Source organism: Ornithorhynchus anatinus, chromosome X1 (genome assembly GCF_004115215.2).
Source record: "Ornithorhynchus anatinus isolate Pmale09 chromosome X1, mOrnAna1.pri.v4, whole genome shotgun sequence".
Lineage (NCBI taxonomy): Eukaryota > Metazoa > Chordata > Mammalia > Monotremata > Ornithorhynchidae > Ornithorhynchus > Ornithorhynchus anatinus.
Window position 1 is genome coordinate 18,910,386 of NC_041749.1, and position 19,098 is coordinate 18,929,483.

Genomic DNA, 19,098 nt, shown 5'->3' on the forward strand with positions numbered 1-19,098 from the left:
AAGTAAAAATGTGAGAACTTCAATTTGCAGAGTTGTTTCCAAATACCTTTCAAATCTGTAACACTTACAGATTGAAATGTGTTTACCTTTTTAGGACTTTTGACGTTTCTCCATCACTCAGGTTTGTGTGAATTTGTGTGTGGGTGTGTTTATGCGTGCGTATGCCATACAAACTATAAAGACATGTCCCCAGTGTCCCTTTGTCTCTTCCCCTGCTGGTCTGGCTCCTTCTCAACCCACCTCCCACCCTTCGTTTCATCGGTTGGTCGGTGAAGAGAGCCCAACCAGTCAGTGGATGACCCTTTCATCGCGCTCTCCTCACCCCCCCTCAGTCACAGAATAAGAGGTTTGAAGCCAGACTCCTAACTGATCTCTACCACACAGGAAGAACCTCATCCCTCTCTCCCTCCTGCCCATCCCTTCTTGTGATGATAAAATTAGTAGCCGTGTGGCTCACCCAAAACCAGTCTCTAATTTTGAAAAGATGTCCTGGCGGAGAATAGTGAGACCCCGAAGGGACAAAAGTGCCTTTGGCCCAGGAGATCCTGGCTGCACATAAACAGCCTGGCATTGTGTAGTCCCACAGCCAGTTGGACAGTCGGTAAATCCACATTGGATTTGTCTACTCAAGTTAGGGAAAAGTGCCCAGACCCAGCTGGGAGCTGTAAGGCTTCAACCTGGTACTGGCCAAAACTCAGATTTTGGGCCCTCCCTCATCTCCCAAATTTGGGCTGCGGCCGCCGGCAACCGCTTCCCATCCCCCAGCTGTAAAATTTGATTTGCTCCCTTCCTTGGTCTTCCCCCTCTTCCCAGCCCCACAGTACTTACGTACATATCGATCATTTATTTGTATTGATGTCCGTCTCCCTCTCTCTAGGCCGGAAGATCGTTGTGGGCAGAGAATGTGTCTGCCTATTGTTGTATTGTACTCTTCCAAGTGCTCAGTGTGATGCTCTGCCCACAGTAAGCCCTCAAATACGATTGATCGAATGAATGCCTTCTCCTAAGTGCTCAGTACATGCCCTGCCCCCAGTAAGAGCTCAGTCCGTACTGTTGCTTCATGGATTTCTTTCCATTCTAAGGCCGCTCAGGAAATGGGAAGCAGCATAGCCTAGTGGAAAGAGCACAGGCCTGGGAGTCAGAGGATGTGGGTTCTACTTCCAGCTCTGTCACTTGTTTGCTTTGTGGCCTTCTCTGTATCTGTTGCCTCATTTTTAAAATGGGGAATAAGACCGAGCCCCGTATGGGACATGGACTACATCCAATCTGGATTAGTTTGTATCTGTCCCAGAGCTAGGTAGTAATAATAATAATACTTGGTACAGTACCTGGCATATCATAAACACTTATATACCCTAAAAAACAAAAACCCGAGGCTATGGGATGGAGGGGAGAATCATGATTTTCTTGAAAATAAAAGTAAAACTTGTCAAATGTTTCGTTAGTCTGTAATATTCTAAAATTAATGTAGGAATCTGAAACCATAAAAATGTCCAAGTATAGAAAAACTATTAATTTTAAAGCAGTACAGATGATGGAATAGCCCCGTGTCTTCAGGATGGCACATTCTCCTGGGGCAAAAGCCTCAGTCAGTTCCCTAATTCTGCATCTCACGCCACAACTAGGTGTAACCGTTTTCAGTGATTTTTGAATCAGTTTAAGAAAAGAAACCATTTAAAAAACTACCGGCTAGTTTCCACAGAGGAGATAAGTAATAAAAAAAGGAAGGTAAACCCGTCTTTTTCGATTGTCTCCCATTCTTGATTGCTAACTATCCAACAGAAACCCCTAGGTTTATAGTTTATGTTTCTGTTCTCCTGAATGCAAGCAGAACGGCGGGATACAAGCAAGAAAGCAAGTTGGGTTGTATGAGTGTATGGCAGGAATGCAGGCCAGAGGCAGCCGAGAGGGAAAAGGCCCTGATATGCAGAAAGCACAGCTTTCTCCTCCTTCAGGGTTAGGCTCCTTAGGTTAGTGGTGGGGGGGTACCAGTTAGCACCAGTAGAGGTGGGGAGGAGGGAGCCCAGAAGACCCCGCTTTCCCAGCCAGGGCAGATCCAGGGCCATCACCACCCTTCCTAAAGGGGTAAGCAGGAGCTCTGTCGTCTTGACAGAACAGTCAAAGGGCACAAGCTACTTCCACTTTCTGCCTCCCCGCCTCTCCTCCCATCACGGCCCCACCGTTGCCACTCGGGCTATTTTAGATGATCAATCAATCGATCGTATCGTGTTCTCTACTAAGTGCTCGGGAGAGTTAGTAGACACGTTTCCTGCCCATAGTGAGTTTACAGTCTAAGGGAGAGACAGATACCAATATAAACAAATAAATTACAGATAGGTACATAAGCGCTGTGGGACTGAGGAAGGGGGTGAGTGAAAGGGAGCCAACCAGAGCGATGCAGAAGTGATGGTAACAGCCATACTCTTTGCGCGCCTGGGGTTTGATGAGGTTCGGGTTGCTAGTTGTGTTTAAGAGGCCGTCGCGAACCATTTCATGTGATTTATGCACCCGTGTGCCCGACAGCAGATCAGCAATCGATAAATCTGTCAAATATCAACTCCACGTGGGGGTAGAAGTCAAGGCCGGGGAGGGACGTCTTCCGGGTGGGTGGACGAGTTGGGGATTTTTCCTCTGGGGGCTGTTAGCTCACCGACCATCCCCCCCGTTGGCCCTTTGCCTGCTTCCAGTCCCGGTCCTCAAGCTGGACTTCTTACCCTACCCGCTGCCGTTGCCACCAAATGGCATCGCTCGATTGCGCCAGCCTGGGCACCCGTCTGTAATGGAACCCGGAAGTACAGATGCACATGCTAGATTTTTCACCCAGAAACACACACCCACAATCACGCAAACACCCACCCACGCGCACCCGGAGTCACTAAACGTCCAATTACCTGTTCCCACACCCTCATTTCCCCATCCACACCCTCTGCCCGCTCCCCGCCAGGCTGCTTCCTCTCCCTCCCCGCCGGGACCGAGGCTGTTTTTACCGGAAAGCTATCTCGGTGAAGGCCGTGACCCTAGGACTATCTGGGTCCCAGGAGTAGCCTCTTGGGAATGTGATGATAGGGTGGAGGTGGCTCTGGAGGATGTAGATAATTGAGGATGTGTCCTGGGTTAATATTGATCAGACTTGATCTATGTCCCTATCTCTAGACTGTTTTCCATTGTGGAGTCCCCGGGGCTCAGCCTGAACACAGTCGAGTGGAAGGTTGGGTTTTGAGGTGCAGTCACAATCAGAAACAAATTTTGGTTCCTTGATGGGGAGATGTGGACTTGTAAAAACGGTTTTCTCCCACTGGAATATGTTGGGATTTTTGAGTAATGAAAGCAGGAGACTTGAAATCAGCCCATCTTTTACTTAGGCCAGTATCGTGAGTGAATAACTAATCTGATGTGAGTACACTTTTTTTCCAACCAGAAAAGCCAAGATGCTGAAATTAGTTAAGTGGAGCTCTATTAGGGTAGGCGGAGCATTTTCTGAGCGTTTTCTTCAGGACTCCATGGTCTTAATTTTCCGTGTAGCACCAGGTAGGTTCTAGTTGGACCGGAGGATTTGGATAGCTTTTGTTTGCGCTCGGATGAACTTAATCACTAAATGTAAACATCGGTGTATGTGAATGATGATTTAGGGACTTGTTCTGAAATCACAGCTAAAAACCTCATCATGTAGAAGCACTTCAAGGCGAGCAGGTTGAGTCAGTGTGAGTCAGAGCGGGCGAGCCTCCTCTCTCCAAAAGCTCCACCACCGGATTCGGCTCGGTGAAAGCAGATCCAGTTACATTTCCGTCCTCCCCGTTTGGATCAGAGCTCTCTATTAAATCGTGTAGGGGATCGTATCAAAACTGGATCATTCGTTGAATTAGAAGAAAAGGATCATCGACAAAACCCTTGATCAAGTTAAAGCATCATTCCCTGCCCCCCACCCCTGCCGTGGTATTTGTTAAATGCTTACTATGTGTCATGTGCTGTTGTAAGCGCTGAGGGAGATACAGGTTTACCAGGTTGGTCACAATCCCTGTCCCATATAGGGTTCACAGTCCAAGTAGGAGGAAGTAGGATTTACAGTAGAGGAAACTGAGGCATAGGGAAGTGAAGTGACTTGTCCAAGGTCATGCAATTGGCCGAGCTGGGATCAGAACCCAAGTCCTCTGATTCCCAGACCCGTGCTTCTTCCACTAGGCCATACTGCTCCCCTAAAGAAAATCCACAAATTGTAAAACACTTCATACGCTGGGGACTGTAGGATAAAGTCACGATCCCTTCCCGGGTGTCTCTGCCTTTATTCCGAACAGTGAAGAGAAGGCCTATCGCATGCCCAGAGCCCAGCTGTTGTCACCACCACTCCCTCACCTCTCACCCCGTCCTCTAAACTGTAAGCTCGCTGTGGGCAGGGAATGCGTCCAGCAACTGTTACACTGTACTCTCCTAAGCGCTCGGTACAGTGCTCTACATGTAGTAAGCGCTCGATAAATACCATCGATTGGGAGGGTCTGGTTTCTGGCAGCGGAGGGAATAGTAGAAGCATCAATTGAGCTCTGCCTTCTTTCTCTCTCTCTCTGCCTGTGTGTGTTTCTGTCTCTGGTAAGAGAAGAAGGTTCAGGAAAGGTGGTAGACCAGCTGCTGCCTCAGGAGGACCTTTTCTATCCCATCCTCCTTTTCCAAGGCCTGGCTAATCCTTGGGCTGACTGGCACTGGTTGTGGGCAGGGATCTTGCCGACCAACTGTGTTTTTGGACTCTCCCAAGTGCTTAGAGCAGTGCTTTGCCTACAGCAAGCGCTGAGTAAATACCATTTGTTGATTGGCAGGTAAGACTTCAAAGCTTTTTCTTCGGCGGACCACCAGGGACCTGCTTTGGGCATTGCCATCCGCAGCGATGCTTCTTCCCCCCGCCGCCCTCTCCCCCCCGCCCAAGGAGTTCTCACTCTCCTCAGCGTAATTTGTAAGGTGTTCTTGTCACTGGGCAAGTGGTCACTCATATGCCTTTTTGCAATGTATGGTGTGTAGGAACTATTGAAAATTTCCTGGAAGCCCATCTCTTGATAGAGTAAATTGGATAGCACACAGCTGAGATTGTTCATGAATCCTTAAATCGAGATAATTGAAAACCTTGATACAACTTTGTGCCTATTAATAAGAAACACAAACATTTGGTTTTATACCATAGATTAGCTGAGCTAACACTAATATATTCCAAGAGGAGTGGCTGAAAGGCACTCGTGTGTACTTTTTTCATTATTTTAATTTTTTTATGGTTTTTAATCGCTTACTATGAGCAAGGCACTGTACTACATAATGGGATAGATACAAGCTAATCAGGTTTGATACAATCTGTGTCTCACATGGGGCTCACAGTCTTTATTCCCATTTTACAGATGAGGTAACTGAAGCCCAGAGAGTGACTCACATTAGGTCACACAGCAGACAAGTGACGGAGCCGGGATTAGAACGCATCCTGTCTCCACTCGGTCATTTTGCTTTGTTTCAATACATCTTAAAAACAGCAGCTTGTGGGGTTTTGGAGTGCTGCTGACCCTTCAATCTGTCGATCAATGGTATTTATTGAGCACTTAGTGTATCCAGAGCACTCTTATCAAGCGCCTGGGTGAGTACAGTTCAACAGAGTTGGGAGACTTATTCCCCATCCACATCGAGTTTACAGTCTAGAAAGGAAGACAGAAATTAAAATAAAATGCAGATATGTATATAAGTGCTGTGGGGATGAAGGTGGTGTGAGTATCGAGTCCTTTAAAGGCTACAGGTCCAAGTGCTTATATGACACACAAGAGGGAGGGAGTAGGAAATGAGGGCTTAGTTGGGCAAGGCCTCTTGGAGTAGTTCGACTTTAATAAGGCTTTCAAAGTGGGGAGAGTGGTGGTCTGTCGTGTATGGAGTTGGAGGAAGTTCCAGGTCAGAGGGAAGATGTAGGAAATGGCTCGGCGGCAAGACAGGTGAGACTGGGGCACGGTGAGCGACTTGCCGCCAGAGGAGCAAAGTGTGTGGGCTGGGATGTAGTAGGAAATCAGCGAGGTGAGGTAGGAGGGGATTTGCCAATTGATCAATTTAGGGCCAGTGGTAAAAGAACGGTTTCTGCTCGGGACGTCAGTTTTTTGCGAATAATGGTATGATTTGAATAGCCCAGGTGTTCCTAGGAAGTTTTGTCTTTGCTCAACCGTGAAATCCACCGGGGGGATTTGGGTATCCCACTACAGACCAGTATTACCCTAACAGATTTCCCGGCTAGACTACTGTGTCAGCCTTCTCTCTGACCTCCCTTCCTCCTCTCTCGCCCCGCTCCGGTCTATTCTTCACTCCGCTGCCCGGCTCATCTTCCCGCAGAAACGATCTGGGCATGTCACTCCCCTTCTTAAACAACTCCAGTGGTTGCCTATCGACCTCCGCTCCAAACAAAAACTCCTCACTCTAGGCTTCGAGGCTCTCCATCACCTTGCCCCTTCCTACCTCTCCTCCCTTCTCTCTACCGCCCACCCCGCACGCTCCGCTCCTCTGCCGCCCACCTCCTCGCCGTCCCTCGGTCTCGCCTATCCCGCCGTCGACCCCCGGGTCACGTCCTCCCGCGGTCCCGGAACGCCCTCCCTCCTCACCTCCGCCAAACTGATTCTCTTTCCCTCTTCAAAACCTTACTTAAAAATCACCTCCTCCAAGAGGCCTTCCCAGACTGAGCTCCTCTTCCCCCTCTACTCCCTCTGCCATCCCCCCTTTACCTCTCCGCAGCTAAAGCCTCATTTTCCCCTTTTCCCTCTGCTCCTCCACCTCTCCCTTCCCATCCCCACAGCACCGTACTCGTCCGCTCGACTGTATATATTTTCGTTACCCTATTTATTTTGTTAATGAATTGTACATCGCCTCGATTCTATTTAGTTGCCATCGGTTTTTACGAGATGTTCTTCCCCTCGACGCTGTTTAGTGCCATCGTTCTCGTCTGTCCGTCTCCCCCGATTAGACCGTAAGCCCGTCAAACGGCAGGGACCGTCTCTATCTGTTGCCGACTTGTTCATCCCAAGCGCTTAGTACAGTGCTCTGCACATAGTAAGCGCTCAATAAATACTATTGAATGAATATTGAATGAATGATTTTCACTCCTTATTTATGAGGTCGATGCGGATGATGTTGAGGTGGCAGCAGAAAGAGTAACCAGGAGGCCAAGGAGGGGTAGTGTTAGGGTGAGTGTGGAGGAGGAGAAGGTGACAATCAAGAAGGGGGAACAGCCACACCAGTCTCTGCTGAGGAAGAAGGAGAAGAATGTAGCGAGGGTGGAGTGGGGACAAGGAAGAGGAGGTAGAAGCAATGGGAGAAGAGTGGAGAGGGGAGTAAGGAACCCCCAATCTGCCATTTAGTCTTGTTCCCTTGATGGCCACGGTCTTCTTAGCTTAGGTTGGGCATGTCAAATGTGTGGTCCATTGGGGTTTTGAAGGGCAACTTGCATGTGTGTGTCTGTCAGAAGGCAACCAAGAAAGAGGCGGGGAAAGAGATGCTGCCAAAGACAGCGCTCTCCTGCCTCTGACCTTAGCCTTGGCTCCTTGCTCTGGGCTGAAAGGACCGTGATTACCATTGCCGGGGGTTATTTTCGGCCTTCTGGGAAGGCGCCTTGTCCACTACACCCGAGGACCAAAACCTTGTTCACCACAGACCTGGCAGGTGCTAGGCTGGGACAGAGGTTAAGGAAGGCCTCGTGGTTCTGTCCTGCTATTGGGAAGGTCTCATGTGCATGAAAATATATATAGAGAGAGAGTGTGTGTGTTTAGGAAGGTGGGGGGGCAGAGGGAGAGCGGGGAATGATCGGGGAGTTTGAAGGGTTGGGTGTGTGAGAGTAAGCGAAGAGGTCAGGGAGTGCGGTGTCTCTTTCCGGCTTCCCCCCCACCCCCGAATTATGGATCTCTGTCGTTATTCTTACGGAAGCTTTTGTCACTAATAATCTATCTTCACAAAATGTGTAGAAGTAGTTCTGCGCACCAGTTTCCTTTTGTTCTATTCACAAATTTTACACGTTCTTCATGTGTGCAAAACTGAGGCGTAGTAGGAAAGCACAGAGACCCAAGCGGCCCACTGACGTGCGTGAGTTGGACGCGCTGGATTCCGGGGCTCCAGGTCTCGCCGGCGTTATCGCCCTTGGGGAAGCAGGTGGGGCGAGGCCTGCCCCCGCTGTTTCCCCTTCCACACCGAGCCAGCTCGACTGTGGACCGTGCCTCCCTGGGACCTGAGCCCCACAGGCCTATCACTTCGTCGTCGCGGGCCATGAACCAAAAGAGCAGGAGCCCGGGCTGGTCCAAGTGACGGTGGCCTCAGCCCTCTTGGCGTTTCTCGTACCTGGCGTTTCAGAGCCCAGAGGCGAAAGCCGAGAGCCCTGCCTTCTTCCTCTAAACTTATTTAAGCAAGTGGTAAATGCAGCTCCGAACTCAGCTCTCCAGGCTTCCTGTCCCAATTCCTGAGCGTTTATCCTCGACCGGGACCCCCTTTCTCTTCCCTCCCCGCCGCGGACCCCTTGATTTATTGATCGTTTGAACGTCAGCGGGGATTGTACCGTGTGAAGCTCACTTGTTTTTGTCGTGGGCTCCTTCTGCCAGATCCGCTGCAGTTATTCAAAGCTCAGCTTTCCCCGCAACGGGAGGGCCGTTGTCTGGGATCACGCAGGGACGGTGGAAGGGAGAGCTGATGACTGAGGCTCAGTGCAGCGCCTGGCACATAGTAAGCGCTTAGCAGATACCGTAGTTGTCGTTATTAGGCATGCCTCAGGGGATTTGAAGCTCTACCCATTGGAGTGGGGGAGGCTGTGGCACGTGACTACAGTAATTAATAAGAATGATGGTATTTTAAGCGCTTATTATGTGCCAGACACTGTACTAAATGCTGGGATGGATACCAACAAATTGGGTTGAATGCAGTTCCTGTCCCATGTGGGGCTCATAGTCTCAACCCCCATTTTCCAGATGAGGTAACTGAGGCCCAGAGAAGTGAAGCGACTGGCCCGAGGTCACACAGCAGACAAGTGGCGGAGTTGGGATTAGAACCCAGGTCCTTCTGCCTCCCAGGCCCGGGCTCTATCCACTACGTCATGCTGCTCCTCAGACTTCCCCCGAAGGTGTTCGGGTCACGCGGAGAACCCGGCAGCTCGGGTCCCTCGCCCGCCAGCCCCGCCACCTAGACACACTCAAAAGGATTGCCCGGGGTGGGGAGGGGCGTCCTCCCACTCTAGTCGCCTGTAGCAAATGAAAAGAGAGCAGGTACAATGCCCGACCGGGGCCTCGGGGAAGGGGCCTTTTGCGAAGGAGACATTGGGGAGAGTGTAAGCTCCTTGTGGGCAGGGAATGGGTCCGTTGTGCTCTCCCAAGCAATTAGTGTAGTGCTCCGAACACAGTAAACGCTCAGCAAATATCATTGATTGGGAGAGTTGTCTGGGTTGTCCTTCTTTAGCTGCAGGAAGAGAGATTGGGTCTGCTGGCTCAAGACCACGTGACACCCCTTGTGGAATGAAGCCGCAGATCTGGAAAGGAAAAACCACATCTCATTGCTCCAGGCAAAAGGGAAGGAGGCCGATCTGGTGGCCGCCTCTGTAGAGGAGAGAAGCCTGCGTAAACTGCGAGTTTGACAAGAAACCTCAGGCTGGAGCAGGCAGAGGCGAGAACAAGAAGTACTCTTTCCACCGTTAGATATTTCGGGAGGAAAGTGTTGCAGCACGGCCGACTGAACATTCCCAGTTCCTTCAGTGGGGAATTCACACATTTAAAAATGATCGCCCCCTTTGTGTTCTCGTATGCTTCTCCAGATCAGTATATTCGATCGTATTTATTGAGTTCTTACAATGTTCAGAGCACTGAACTAAGCCCTTGGAATGTACAATTTGGCAACAGAGACAGTCCCTACCCAACAACGGGCTCACAGTATATGTGTCTAGGATCTAGGAAGCCCTCCTGGGGTTAAAGATGACGGAACCGACGTGGTGATTTTATCTCCCCGTGTGGCCGAAAGGACCGGCAGCCCCTTCCTCGCTTAAAAAAAAAGGTTCAAAAATTGCCCTTGCCCCACTTTTGCCTGCGCCTGGTTTGGATCCTGCCTTTTAGTATCACGGTCTCCCCGAAGCCTCAGCTGTTCCTGATTGCCACTCACACCACATTGGCCTCTCCTGCACCGTTGCCTCCCGCCAGTCCCCGGCTGTGTTTGAAGCTGTATTTTCAAAGATTTCTCCCGTCCTTGCGGAGGATTCCCTGGGTTTTTCGGTTCTCACCGACCGCTCGAATGTCTTCCATTCCCGTGTCATCCGTTCTCCTCCCGTGTCTTGCTAAGGCAGCTGAATCGCAATAAGCATTGTTTTTGTACCAGTGAACCCATCGCATTCCAAGATCTCATTGTTTGTGATCCTATCTTGCTATTTGATATTAGGTATGACAGGTGAGAGGTGCGTGAAGGGTAGGCAGTGGTGTCCCGTAGGAGGGCCAGGGCACCCAGGCTCAGGGAAGAGTAGTCACAAAAGAGCAGGGAATGTGTCTCCCAGCTCTGTCTCTCTAGACTGTAAGCTCATTCTGGGCAGGGAATGTAACTATCAACTGTTTTTTGTTTTTGGGGTTTTGTTTTTTTTTTTTGGGGTACTCTCTCAAGCAAGCACTTAGTACAGTGCTATGCGCTCAGTAAATACCATTGATTGATCTTTACCGCTTCAGTGGGGTCTGAATTGTGGTAGTGTATTAGTGTCACTCAATCCCATGGGGCATAAATTTTATTTGGTTTATCGAGGTACCGTCGGACCCCTTTGGCTAGGGACCCCTGGGTCTTTCCTGGGCCGGTTGTTAGTCAGTAGCACGTGCTGATTCTGCCAAGTTGTATGGTTCGCACATCTTAACGTGGGCCCGTTTCTAGGAAACAGACATCAGGTTTAGCAGCTCCCCAAAGACTGATTCAAAGAATTGGGTGATGCTTAGGTATTTTGCCTTCCAGCTCATTGCTGATCACATCTCTCACTGTGATCAGCCACCAGGATGATTTAAATTTGGGTGAGTGCCAGATATCAATTTATATTAGAAGTATAAATCCCCAGTCACTTTCGAGACCTCGTTAAGATGCCTCTTTCCATGGCCTGAGATCATTTCAGGGTTCTCCTGTTAACTCTGCTGGATCCCCTCCAGAGGTTCATAATGCTTCAGGAGTGAAATATGGAACCGATCAATCTCCACAACCCAGTGAGTGTACTGTAGTGGGTTCGAGGAAGCGGAAAAATAAGGCTGGGCGCCTCGTGGTCTCTGTCAGTACTGTTCCTACCAGGAGGCCAACGTGCTTAAGTCCTGAGTAGGCCAGACTGTCTTACCGGCTCTCAGGGATAGATCTGCATCACTCCAGCAAACACGGGCACAGACAGAGAAATCGGTTGCGAATCGTCCGCTAGCAAAGCGGCCTTTTAATTTGTAACTGGGAAATTCCGTCCCCCAGTTCTCTTCTTTGAAAGCGACTGGGGGAGGGGAGAGGGATCGAGAGGGTGGAGGAAATGGAAGAGTCCTTTTATTGGCAAAGGCTTCAGCAGCCAGCTGTTCCCAACTCACTCGAAAGCTCCATCCACTGCCGAAGCCGCGTCTGTGTGACGCTGGAGCCACAAGGGAGTTTCGGCGAGTGTGGAGGGAGACAAGAAGATTGCCACATCCTCCCTGAGCAGAAAGAGGCTGTTCGCACTGCCGTTGCGTCTGCTGCTCTTCCTTCTCCTCCTTCCCTTCTGGGTCTCCAGGTCCCCGTCGGTAGACAAAACCCAAAAGCCATACGAAACCGGGCCCTAGATCTCAGGAGGTCGCTAACCGTACGTTTTATCAGAGCTCACCGGTTGCGGCCGTCCGTAGAGGCGCGGGATGGTAAGCCTGGGAAAGTAATTCCAACCTGGAGTGCCAGTCATTCGTATTTCCTTCTGTATCAGTGAATGATTTGCATGTGTCTGTGAAAGGAATTTCCCGGCCAGTGATTTGCTTCTACCTTGGGTAGACAGAACCAAGACAGGCCATTTTTAAGTCCGTCAAGGGGGAAACAATTACTTGAGAAAGTCATTTCAGTAGATGATGCGTAGAGCCAGACCAGAAGGCAAAAGACCAACCCAGGTAATGAATGCTTCATATATTTCATAGGGGTGTCCTGCAAGATGCTGATGTAGAGCAAACCTGACCCGCTGAGGCTCTACTAAGGTCATGACTGCAAGAACTGGCCCCTTGTAGCTGGAGGTATTCTCAGCTCTTACTCTATTGTTTTCCTCTGTTTATTCAGCTCTTTTGAACTTTTAAATGCCGTATGGACAGTCACTATTAATTAGCAAATGTGAGAAATGTACATTTTCACTTGGAATAGACAAGTGGTATATTCTTTCAGGGGGATCGTTGAGACTGTATCATTGGATTGGAGAGGTTTTTCCCTTGGAGATCTTTAATTGGCTCATCCTGAATAATCAGAGGGATAATGGGGGTAATTCATGTAATGTGATTCAATTAGAGCAGTGTATTTTTTAAAAAACCCAAAAAAACCCAAATCAAAAAGCCCCATCAGTTTGTACCAGAACAAATCTAACCACGTCTTTGATGAGTGAGATGAAAAATGCAGTTGCTGCTCATGAAATATAAACAGACAGCAACAGGAAAGCACATCCATTAAGCTAGGGCATGGTATGTGGACAGAGGAGGCTTGGGTTTATTTTTTTTTTAAAAAAAGGCAATCCCACCCTCACCACTTGCACCGATCAACTGTTTGAGGCTTCATACTCTGCTTTCTGGGTCAGTGTTTTTTGGGAAAAAAAAAAATCATACCCATCCCCCAGTCTCACAGCCAGGCTAGGACTGGAGGTTAAAAAGAAAACATTTTATGGGAGATCTTTCCTCCAGAGAGTTAGGAGTCTTAGGAGTGGGTCAGGGTTCCTCATACCATCCTTATGAGGTAAGGGAGAATTCCATACAACAGTAATGATACCTGCAACCCCGCCTCCCAATCTCCACTGACTGAAACCTCAGAAACCAAACAAAAACCAGTTTACGACCCCACCTGGAGGCAGCCAGTTGTCACGAAACTTTCATCCGAAACTTTTCGGATGACAGGTTGGAGAGATAGAAAGTAGGTCCCTCTCGGGCAAGCAGATAAACAGAGAGTCCTGGAAAGCTCTTGTGTCTGCTCCTGTGCCCCGTGGCCAGGCCGCTGTTGGACGGGGGACGGAGAAGGAGAGCGAGGGAAGGAACAGGGAAGGGGGAGTGGCCAAAATCAACCTGTTGACTGGTAAAGTGACTGCGCAGTGGGAGGAAAGCGGCGTATACACACCAGCAAATCAGATGACACGGAGCCAAAGGTCTCACCCAAAGCAGACCGAGTGGAGCATAGCCGGGGCCACTAGGCCGGAGTCGGGGCCCCTTTAGATTGCCCCTGTCAATTCCGGCTAGAAGTGACAGCACGGGGAGACGGGCTCCCAAGAGTTCTTTCAGGAGCTCACTCCGTGGTACACGAGGTCACTGCTTGGACTTCCATCTTTGAGTTCCTGGTTTGCCATCTAGAACATTTTCTGTTTTGGGTTGGGGCAGGCTATTCCCAAGCAAAATAGCACTATCTGTCTGGGAATTAACCTGAGGGTCCGGCGACAGCTGAAATCAGCCGTGGAGGCGAGGCTGCCAAATGAGAATGAGCAAGAATGCCAGTTCAAAAACTAAGAAAGGCCACAGTTCCAGATAGACTGTTTGATGATGTTGAATAACCTTAGTGACCAACATGGCTCCCCCTTTAATAATAATAATGTTGGTATTTGTTAAGCGCTTACTGTGTGCCGAGCACTGTTCTAAGCGCTGGGGGAGATACAGGGTAATCAGGTTGTCCCACGTGAGGCTCACAGTTAATCCCCATTTTACAGATGAGGTAACTGAGCACAGAGAAGTTAAGTGACTTGCCCACAGTCACACAGCTGACAAGTGGCAGAGCCGGGAGTCGAACCCATGACCTCTGACTCCGAAGCCCAGGCTCTTTCCACTAAACCACGCTGCTTCCCAGCTTTAAGCATGCCGTGGGCGGGGAACATGTCTACCAACTCTGTGGTATTGTACTCTCCCAAGTGCTGAGAACAGTGCTGTGCATACAGTAGGCTCTCAATAAAACACCTTGGATGGTGACGATTGACGAAGATCGTGACGATTGACGATGATGGTGATGATGTGCCCTGGCACTTGGTTTGCTACTAAACAAAGCAGGTTGAACTAGAACTTTCCCTGCCTTTCAAAGGCTTATGGTTTCCTTTAAATAAAAAAAAAAACCCAACAGAACAGTCTTACAGCGATAAAGTCAGTTATCCAAATAATCCGGGATCCAAGGCTTATCTTATCCAGGTAACTGGAAGTCCTGAGAGCCGTATCTAATTTTCTTCAATTATTTCGGCAGGTGCCTGCCCAACTTTGTCCGTTCACGTAATCCTCTTTCCCACGTGGTGTAGTGTTGGCTTGATTTGGAGAAGCAGGTTTTCAAAAAACAGTAGCGTTTGGAATACCTCTGTAATGAAGTGGACGGGCATCTCCATTCAGAAATGACTGTTAAGTCTCGCTCTTGGGGTCTCGGGACTGAGAACCTGAGCGGAGACATCGATTCTAGCGCTAATGACTCCACTCAGACGCTCTCTCATCCCAGCCACTTGTGTTTCCCTCTGGGACACAGTGTAAAGAGTGAGGAGGAGGACAGTAAGCGCTCGATAAATACCACTGACCGATTGGTTGACGAGAGAGCAAAGTGCGTTACAATCTTAGCCCACGTTTGCTGGCTCCTGGTAGAGTTGGACCTAGAACCTAGGTATCCTGATTCCCAGAGCATCACTCTCTCCACGGGCCAACAGCAGAGCTAAAATGAATGGAAATCCAACCACTGAGATACTTATATTCTGCCCGAGACAGAAAGGATTCTACAAATAGAATAGTGGACATTGGAATTGGTATGGCTCGGCTTCACAAGTGGCCTCACGGCCCCCTGGGACCCAGCTGTCTTAGCCAGTTTTCCCCACTTCCTGGCTTCCCAAGCCTTTCGGAAGAGTTTTAAAAAACAGGCCAGAGGGCACGCGCAATGAGCTCTCACTTTACTTACCCCGAAAGAGGAAGTCGAGGGTAGAATATGGATCCTGGTGCTTTTTAAAAAAATGTCCTGGAGGCCTGCATGGAAATTTAGTGGAAGAGCGGAAGTGATGGCAGTTGGGGTGCAGCCAATGAGCCCCAATACTCTTGAAGAGACCTTCCTGCCCTCCCACCCAGGCCCCCCCCCCATCTTACATCTCAGCCTTCCACCCCCCCAGTTCTGCCGTTTCAGAGGTAATCAAGGTTTGGGAAGCCAGGCTTCCAGTCCCAGGCCTTGCCACTGAAGATGAAAATTTGGGGCAATGGGGGGGAGATCCCTATTGGCTTGGGGAGCCCGGTGAGGAAGTAGAGATGCTTCGCCTCCTTTTGGGCCCTCCTGCCAGGTGGCAAAAATTAAGAGCTGCTGAAAAACGGAACTTGGGGCTTCGGGTGTAGCCGCAGAGGCCCGAAACATCCTAGGGCCCCAATGTCAGATTGGAATGGGGGACCAGTTCCTGCTTCCCCTTCTGGCTACTAAAGCGGTCGATTTTCTTGGAGGAGAGAGGGCGCTGGGTACGTTGTGGGGGAGTGAAAAAGAGCAAGGCCTGTAGGAAACACCCTCAGTGGAGGAATAGGAGTGGGTGAATTTTGAGGATGAAAAGGTTAAGGATGAAAGATGCCTGTGGCATCTAATAAGAAGAAGAATAATAAGGATAATGATGGTGTCTGTTAAGCACTTACTATGTGCCAAGTACTGTTCTAAGCGCTGGGGATATAAGGTAATCAGGTTGTCCCACATGAGCTCACAGTCGTAATCCCCATTTTACAGATGAGTTAACTGAGGCAAAGAGAAGTTAAGTGACTTGCCCAAGGAGTTGGGATTAGAACCCACAACCTGCGACTCCCAAGCCCGTGCTCTTGCCACTAAGCCACGCTGCTTCTTAGTGTGAGATGGGGAGGCTTGTGAGGAGGAGGTTATAGAAATCCAAGCAGACTCTGAACATGGTCTGGACTCGGCATTTTAATTCTATGAAGTAGGAGAAAGTAAAGACTATGGATTAAAAAACACAATCTTATATTTCAGAACCTAGCGCTGGCTCTAGTTACAGTGCCGAATGAAAAAAATTGAGCGGACCCATCGCTCTAAAGGTCAAAGGGGGGAAATCTTACACCCTCCCTCCTCCTTTCAACCACATTGGCCCCGACATTATAACTGAGGGCAGAGGTAGGAGCTTGTTTTCGGTTCCCAACTCTCCTCCAGCATAGGCGACCTTTCCTCCTCAGGCCAAAAGCTCCTCTTTGCTCCCGGAGCAAGATCAATTTGGAAAATGGCACAGGGAGGGTGGTGACACTTTCCCTGACTCCTCTGTCTTCCTTGGCAGCAAGTTGGGAAAGGGATCGGTCACCGGGAGTGAGGGCTCCACCTGGAATGAACTACTCCCACCGTGGGTTGGCAGGAAGAGGTTTGGGAGGGGTTTAGGCAGGCTTGACCGAATCTTCTTTTGGTTGCTTACTATCCCTAGGCCTGTTTTAAGCCATCGCTTTTCCAGTTCCGTTTTGCCCATCAGCCTCATTTTATGGGGATGGGGTGGGAGGGAATAGGATGTACTTTGTGATTAACAAATCGAAAGTTATTATTGAGGATGTTTATAGAATGCCTGCTGTGATTAGGGGACTGTACCGTTGCCCAGGCACCAAGAATGGAAAGGAAAGTATGGTCTCATCAATTAGGGACTTGTGTTTTCTCCTCACTCCCCCTACTCCTTCCTGCTTATTAACCTGGCCAAATTTTCTCTGGCTTCTCAGCCTTCCTTAAGTGCATTAAATGTTGGCTAGCGAAGTGATCGTATATTTAAAGGGACCTGCCGGAGGATCGCTGTGGTAGCTGCTTCCGGACAGCCTCGGGATTCACTCTTGCAGAACCTGTAGGGAATGCCTCCCTGGAGAGCAGTCGGCTTGATGGGAAAGAATTAATTCTCCCTAGGCCTCTGTGCCCTCTCTACCACGGAGGGAGGAGATAAAAAGAGGGCTCCATCTTTTTCAGCCAGAGGACTGCCTTTTTCACTCTGCCCTTCTTCTTCCCCCTCATCCCTCCAGCTCCATCCAGTGGCACAGCTGCCTTCTTGTCAGTCCCTGCCAGTATGAATGACTTCTGGGCTGTTTCTCCTTTTCTCCTCCCCTTCCCCTGCAACACACATCTCCCTCTCTCTCCCCCTCTCTCTCTCCTTCCCTCCTTCCCTCCATCCCTTCCTCCTTACCTCCCTCCCATCTGAGGCTTAGGAGGGCTACTTGTTCATCTGGTCTGTTGGAGTGTGCCCTTCTGGTGGCTTTGGGGTAGGCTTGCTCTACCTGATCTTTTTCGTTCATGAAGACAACTTAATTCAAGGGGTACAGATGGATGCAGGAAAGTCAGAACCGGGCAGTTGAAAGGATTGGTGTCCATAGGTGGGTACCACTGAGAGAGAAACATATACGTTTCTGGGTTAGTCAGCCTAATGGCTGTTTCCTTTCTACCCGCAAAACTCTGGCTTTGTAGTTGAGCCTGCCCAGGTGAGCAGGCTCTACTTGTCGGGGTGCCAGGCATCAACCGTGAGCATCCTTTAGACCGTAAGTGCTCCCGAAATACCACTGATTGATTGATCTGAGGCAGGATAATATAACTTGGCCCTGCCCCAGGTGGGTTGAGCTATCGGTGATGATCCCGGAGATGGTTTAAGTCCTTTTTCTCTGGGCCGGAGGGAGGCCCCGCGCGGAATTGAAGGGAGGAGAAAGATGACCAAACCATCCTCTCCAATCTAGTCTGGACTCTCGTTGCGGCGGTTCCCTCATACGCCTAGAGCGGCAGGCGGCTCGAAGGGGTCCAGAGAGGCAAAGAAGCTGACTCCCGGGGTTCCTCGTGAATCAGATTTGGGGATGTAGGGACCCAGAGTTTCCCAACTCATTTTGTCTGTTGAGTTCTTCTTTCTTGGCAGATCTGTGGTAGAGAGTTTTGCCTTGCTTCCTACCACCAGTTTCAGGCAGACTCCAAACAGAGGGCATTGAACTGTGTTTCCCCTTGCGGCTCTTCAATTGTGGCTGGTCAGCTCTCCTCCCGCTTCTCCTTTGGACGATGCCTTTTGCGTTACGGGAGAATTTCCAGTCGTCCTGGAGCTTAAAGCCTATCTTGTCTTATGCCGTCGAGTCATTTCCGACCCATAGCGACACCACGGAGGCCTCTCTCCCAGAACGCCCCGCTCTCCACCTGCAGTCGTTTCGGTAGTGGATGCGTAGAGTTTTCTTGGTAAAAATCCAGAAGTGGTTTACCATCGCTGCCTTCTGCGCAGTAAACTCGAGTCTCCGCCCTCTTCTCTCTCCCGTGCCGCTGCTGCCCAGCACGAGTGAGTTTTGACTCGTAACAGATGGCCTTCCACTCGCTAGCCACTGGCCAAGCTAGGAATGGAATGGGTAGGCCTCTGCTGGACTCCCTCCGTTAGCCGAGACTCGTAGAGTACCGGAAACTCTCCAGGGGTGACCCTGAGGGTTGCTAAAGTCTATAGCCACGCCACTTGCTTAATCTGTGGCTTTGGGCAAGTCAGTTAACTTCTTTGTGCCTCAGTTTCCTCATCTGTAAAATGGAGATTAAGACCGCCAGCCCCATATGGGACATGGACGGTGTCCAAGCCGATTAGCTTGTAAATTCCCCAGCGCCCGGCACATAGTAAACGCTTAACAGGTACCATTTCATAACAAGTGCTATTTCATATATTTGACTGATTACTGATATTGATTGTGGCACATTTACTCTAGGACTAGAGAATGTTTCCCCTGGCTCCAACCTCTAGGCCTGGGTTCTAAAATTGAGTTGCTGCTTCAGATTGCTGAATCTGTGGAGATTTTGTATGTCTTGATCCAAACTCATGACCACTGGCCGGTTCTACCATGCCTGTAGCCTTTTGCAGCCTTTGCTTCATGCCACGTATCTTCCATCATTCCTGTATAAACCCCCGAGTCATTCCTCGTGGTCGATGCTGGACATTTTACTTCTTTGGTCTTGGACATTGAACACCCTAGAAAACAG

The 19,098-nt window shown here is 49.7% G+C and overlaps 1 protein-coding gene across 7 annotated transcripts in view; it reads left to right on the forward strand.

Moving 5' to 3' along the window:
- FBXW11 (F-box and WD repeat domain containing 11) overlaps positions 1–19,098 on the forward strand; it is a 122,329-nt gene that overhangs the window by 42,628 nt on the left and 60,603 nt on the right. Inside the window, exon 2 of one of the 7 annotated variants that reach the window (XM_029050362.2) lies at positions 12,114–12,206. The exons of the other annotated variants lie outside the window; for them this stretch is intronic. The gene's annotated coding sequence lies outside the window, so the exon portion shown is untranslated. The remainder of the gene's footprint in view (positions 1–12,113; positions 12,207–19,098) is intronic. 7 annotated transcript variants of the gene reach the window in all.